This window comes from Colobus angolensis, unplaced genomic scaffold (assembly GCF_000951035.1).
Source record: "Colobus angolensis palliatus isolate OR3802 unplaced genomic scaffold, Cang.pa_1.0 Scaffold451, whole genome shotgun sequence".
Lineage (NCBI taxonomy): Eukaryota > Metazoa > Chordata > Mammalia > Primates > Cercopithecidae > Colobus > Colobus angolensis.
Window position 1 is genome coordinate 160,779 of NW_012117944.1, and position 6,555 is coordinate 167,333.

Here is a 6,555-nt window from a genome sequence, read left to right on the forward strand (position 1 = left end):
AAAGAAAGAAAGAAAGAAAGAAAGAAAGAAAGAAAGAAAGAAAGAAAGAAAGAAAGAAAGAAAGAAAGAAAGAAAGAAAGAAAGAAAGAAAAGACAAAAAACAACAAACTTTAGCCTTTCAGGCTAGAGTTCAGCTTTAGCTCATAGGTCTAGTTTCTATTACCTATGTGCCCAACCTGCAGCCATCTTGGGCCACTTTTAAACATTGTTCTTTCAGATTTTCTTTTTTCTGACAAGTGCCATGCAGGAAAAATCAGGAGGGGGTTGGGGGCAAGGGCTTTGTCCAGGAGACATTTATGCAGATTGTATTCCTAGTCTGGTCTGGGGCCTTGTCTTCTTGTATGATGACTTTGGGAGGAGGGTTGCAACTGCTTGAGCCTAGAGACAAATATCTGTTCCTTTTTCCTTCTGTCAGTTTTCTTGGTTGTGGATCAACAAAATGAAGATGTCTCCTAGAAGAATAAAACAGTAAGGTCAACAACTCAAGGGTTAATGCACCAGGCTATAACAAAGATGTGAATTCTAGCCTCCCTGGGGCTCAGTTGCTTCAGTTTTTATGCTATGGGATGCATTTACCAAGCTCAGATAACTTCACTGGCGAATTTCAATAAATGTTTCAGGAATAATGGCAATTCTACACAACCTTTTGCAGAAAAATTGGAGAAGAGATAAATAATTCTCAACTCTTTACATGAGGACAGTGTATTCTGATATTAAAAGCAAAGATACTTCAAAAGAAAGAAAACTACAGATCAGAGTCTCTTAAGAACATAGAAGCCAAAAAGTTTAACATAACTTTAGCGAGTTGAATCCAACAGTATATAAAATAATGATACATCAGAATCAAGGGGGATTTATCCCAGAAAAGCAAATTTGGTTTGATATTCAAAATTAATCAATGTACAAACTATGTTATATTAAAAAGAAAAAACATGATTATATCAAAAGGTGTAGACAAAACATTTGTCAAAATTTCACATTCGTTTATTTATTACTTACTTATATTTTTAGAAACAGGGGTTTCCCTCTGTCCCCCAAGCTGGAGGGCAGTAGTACAACCATAGGTCACTACAGCCTCAACTTCTTAGGCTCAAGTGATTGTCCAGCCTCAGCCTCCTGAGTAGCTGGAACTACCAGTGTGTGCCATCATGCCCTGATAATAATTTTTTCTTTCTTTCTTTCTTTGTTTTTTTTTTTGGCGGGGGGGGGAGTGGAGTTTTGCTTTTTGTTGCCCAGGCTGGAGTGCAGTGGCGCAATCTCACTGCAACCTCCACCTCCCAAATTCAAGTGATTCTCCTGCCTCAGCCTCCCAAGTAGCTGGGATTACAGGCACCCACCACCACACCCAGCTAATTTTTTCGTATTTTTAGTAGAGACGGGGTTTCACCATGTTGGCCAAGCTGGTCTGGAACTCCTGACCTCAGGTGATCCACCCGCCTCGGCCTCCCAAAGTGCTGGGATTACAAGCATGAGCCACCGTGCCTTGTACCCTGATAATTTTTTAAAATTTTTCATACAGACAGGTTCTCACTTTGTTGCCCAGGTTGGTCTTGCACTCCTGGGCTCAAGTGATCCTCTCATCTTGGCTTTCCAAAGCGCTGAGATTATAGACATGAGCCACCAATGCCCGCTACACATTCGCTTCTCATATAAACTCTCAGCAAATTAGAAATAGAAGGGCCTTTTCTCAATCTGATAAAGGGCACCTATGAAAAACTTTCAGCTAACAACATACTTAATGATGAAAGACTGAATGATTTCCCTGTAAGATTAGGACAAGCAAGGACATCTGCTTTCATCACTATCATCAGCAATGTATGGAGATTCTTGAACGGTAATGCAAAAAAAATTAAAATGGAAGCCATCCATGTTTAAATGAAGAAGTAAAACTGTTTTATTCAGGGCCAGGCGTGGTAGCTCACACCTGTAATCCCAGCACTTTGGGAGGCCGAGGCGGGCGGATAACCTGAGGTCAGGAGTTCGAGACCAGCCTCACCAACATGGAGAAACCCCAAGTCTCTACTAAAAATACAAAATTAGTTGGGTGTGGCGGCACATGCCTGTAATCCCAGCTACTCGGGAGGGTGAGGCAGGCGAATTGCTTGAACCCGGGAGGTGGAGGTTGCAATGAGCCAAGATAGTACCATTGCACTCCAGGCTGGGCAACAAGAGTGCAGGGTTATCTTCCAAGGCAGGTTCCAACCAACCCAACACATATTGGACCTCTGGCATTCCAGTGACTTGGTGTCCTCCATCTGCAGAAAGTCCAGTGACCCAGCTTTAACTTTGTGTCCCCTTTGAGAGATCAGCTGGTAGAGTGGAGGACTATACACATCTGTGGACATCCTTAGGTTGCTGGGTCAATTCCGGTTCAAGGGAAGTGTCTGAGTCTTTTGTGCACACACCAATGCTCTCTGGCTACACCTCTGCCTGGTCAAAGGCCCTGCTGTCACCTCACTCTCCCACGCAAAACCCAGCAAAGCCTTATCCAGATCACTTAGCTTGCCATGCCTGTGCTGTCGCCAGTACGCTTCAGCACAAAGCACCCCTTACTTCCGCTTTGTGACCCAGCCAATCCCCATCCGAACGCTCACCATCTCAGGGCTGTTTCATTTTTATTCACAGACTGCTTTTGAACCTAAGCACTGCTGGGGAATCTGGCAACACAACTGGATTCATCTGTGACCAAGCTCTCCTGACCAGGCTGGCAAACCCTGGAAGGCCAAGCTCCCAGAAGACCATCAAGCATTCAGGACAATGCTGTAGGGCCAAGGACAACCATGATATCATCCGTGAACTCAACCTCTCCCTCTCATTTCCTTCTTGAGCTATTTCTACCTCACCTCTGTCTCTGTCTCATTCTCTCTCTCTCTTTCACAATTTCTCTCTCTGTCTCTGTATATTCCTCTTTGTCTGTCTCTGCCCCTTCTCCCTGTCACTCTGTGTCTCTCTCATTCTCCTTTGTCAGAAATGTATAGATTCATACAGACAGAAAATGCTCATCATTGCTATGTTGTGTCTACTTGGGGAGACAGCAGCCACCCTGAGAATTTTCTAAGGCAAAGAACCTCCATTGGCAAGGTCAGATTGCCCCATGGGGTGAGGACATGGTGTGCCTACCCACTCACCCCTGTCCCAAATCCCTCAAGCCTCACCTTTACTGAGTCCTTGCACCTTTTTATTTTGCTACAGCTGGGCTTGGCTCTTGCAGGAAGACCAAGGATACCTAATGCTCACCGCTTAGTTCACAGATGTCAAAAACACCTGCCACTTAGGAGGCTGCGAGAGCCAGAAGGAAGTACAAAATGGCAGGCTTGAAAAGAGCTTCGGTGAGCTGGGAGAGTTGGGGATTGTTGGTCTATGACAGGAAACAGAAGTGAAACTTGAGTGGCATCTGTCATCATACAGTGGCACACAAATTCACCACTTCCTTAGAAAGGCCACTGCCTGGTGGGTCTGAGCAGTTTGGACCTTTTACACTGGGATCTAGCAGCACAGTTGGGCTCCCCTACCTTTAAGAAAAATATGCTAAAGCCCAGTCAGAAAGAATGGATCAGAAAATGGACCAGGCTTTCACCAACCAATGGAGCTTCACATTTGTGGAGATGTAGTGGGTTTGGTGGGTATGGGGCAGAGAAGAAAGCCAATGAGTGTCCCTTGATCTTATCCCAAGATCTCAGAAAAATGTGCATCAGACACTTGATGTACAGATGCAACCTATCACAGAGAGCACTCTAAGCCCAGTGGTCCATGGGAGCATGGCCCTCTGAAGCCCTTTGAGGACTGGATCCCTGCCCTCCCCTACCCTCGGTAGCCACAAGAACTGTTTCATTGTGGGTCTCAAACTGGAGACTGGATGTGTCTTCTTCTCCTGGAAAGCAACAGATGGTCTCCCCCAACACTGCCTCTTCCCCTCACGTTCCCCCGGCTGTGTCAATCTTTCCCACTTCTCACTGCTAATGGAAAAGAGCTAAGCTGTGGGTTCACCAGTGCTCTGAGATGATTCTATGGCTGTAGAGCTACAGAGAAATCCCAGTTTCCAATGACACCAAAAACAAAGACCAATGAACAGGGACCAAAGGTAGCACCTTAGGTCTTCATTAGATATGTTCCTGATGGGACATGGAGGTACGGGTCCTCTGAAACCTCAGTTTGGTGTTTTGAGGGCAAAAGCAGAAGGGGGCCAGGTAGTGGGCTTTGGTGACCAGCACAAGCGAGGGTGAACCCCAGATGCCCACTTTTCCAGTCTGGGACATAACAGAGAGTAGCAAGGGGTGTTCATGCATCTGACTCTCACCTTTGGCCATCCATACCCACTTAGTATAAGACAGGGAGAGGACTTAAACTCAGTGGAGGCTAGGTCCCTTGGGGGTAGGTTGCTGTACCCCCACTAGGTGTTCAGCTGAGGGGTGGGTGTCTCAGTTGTCTTGGGGTGGTGGGTGTACACCAGATGGGATGTGAAACCTTTGCCAAAGACATGCGGCCAGGAGAACTCACACCTCTGTCCTCTACCACCATTTTTTTGTTTGTTTATTTTTTTTTTTTTGCTTTGGCAAGAAACCCACAGAACCTTGGGTACTGTTAAGGGCATTCAGTTTTTTGTTGTTTTGTTGTTGTTGTTGTCGTTGTTTTTGAGACAGAGTCTTGATCTGTCACCTAGACTGGAGTACAGTGGTGCGATATCGGCTCACTGCAAGCTCCGCCTCCCGAGTTCTCCTGCCTCAGCCTCCCAAGTAGCTGGCACTACAGGTGCCCACCACCATGGCCAGCCAATCTTTTTTTTTTTTTTTTTTGTATTTTTAGTAGAGATAGGGTTTCACCGTGTTAGCCAGGATGGTCTCAATCTCCTGACCTCGTGATCTGCCCGCTTCAGCCTCCCAAAGCGCTGGGATTACAGGCATGAGCCAACACGCCCAGTGGCATTCAGTTTTATACGGGAAGCAGAGCATAAAAGTTTGGAAAATTTGCAGCCTGGCTATGTGATATAAAAGAAAAACCCAATCCCATTTTCTGGGGAGAAATTCAAACTGGCTGCAGAACTTTGCGTAAGTAGCAAGGAGCCTAATGTTAATCCCCAAGACCATGGGGAAAATGTCTCCAGGCCATGTCAGAGACCATCACGGCAGCCCCTCCCATCCATTACAGGCCCAGAAGCCCAGGAGGAAAAAGTGGTTTCGTCGGCTGGGCCCAGGGTCCTAGTGCTGTGTGCAGCCTAGGAACTTGGTGCCCTGTGTCCCAGCTGCTCCACCTGTGGCTGAAAGAGGCTAACATACAGCTTGGGCTGTGGCTTCAGAGGGTGGAAGCCCCAAGCCTTGGCACCTTCCACGTGGTGTTGAGCTTGCAGGTGCACAGAAGTCAAGAATTGAGGTTTGGGAACCTCCTCCGAAATTTCAGAAGATGTATGGAAACACTTGGATGCCCAGGCAAAAGCTTGCTGCAGGGGTGGGGCCCTCATGGAGAACCTCTGCTAGGACAATGTGAAAGGGAAATGTACAGTCAGAGCCCCCACGCAGAGTCCCTACTGGGGCATTGCCTAGTGGAGCTGTGAGAAGAGGGCCACCGTCCTCCAGACCCCAGAATGGTAGATCCACTGACAGCTTGTACCGTGCACCTGGAAAAGCTGCAGACGTTCAACACCAGCCCAGGAAAGCAGCTCAGAGAGAGGCTGTACCCTGCAAAGACACAGGGGTGGAGCTGCCCAAGACCATGGGAACCTACCTCTTGCATCACTGTGACCTGGATATGAGACCTGAAGTCAAAGGAGATTTAAGATTTAAGATTTGACTGCCCCGCTGGATTTCGGACTTGCATGGCCTCTATAACCCCTTCGTTTTGGCAAATTTCTCCCATTTGGAATGGATATATTTATCTAATACCTGTACCCCCATTGTATCTAGGAAGTAACAAGCTTGCTTTTGATTTTACAGGCTCATAGGCAGAAGGGACTTGCCTTGTCTCAGATGAGACTTTGGACTGTGGACTTTTGAGTCAATGCTGAAATGAGTTAAGGCTTTGGAGGACTGTTAGGAAAGCATGATTGGTTTTGAAATGTGAGGACATGAGATTTGGAGGGGCCAGGGGAGGAATGATATGGTTTGGCTGTGTCCCTACCCAAATCTCAACTTGAATTGTATCTCCCCAAATTCCCACGTATTGTGGGAGGGACGGGGGAGATAATTGAATCATGGGGGCTGGTTTTTCCAGTGCTATTCTCATGATAGTGAGTAAGTCTCACAAGATCTGATGGGTTTACCAGGGTGTTCCGTTTTTGCTTCTCTCTCATTTTCTCCGGCCTCTGCCATGTAAGAAGTGCCTTGGCCAGGAGCGGTGGCTCACCCCTATAATCCCAGCACTTTAGGAGGCCGAGGAGGGCAGATCACCTGAGGTCAGGAGTTCGAGACCAGCCTGACCAACATGGAGAAACCCCAAGTCTTTACTTAAAATACAAAATTAGCCGGTTGTGGCAGTGCATGCCTGTAATCCCAGCTACTCCGGAGGCTGAGGCAGCAGAATCGCTTGAACCTGGGAGGTGGAGGTTGCAGTGAGCTGAGATCG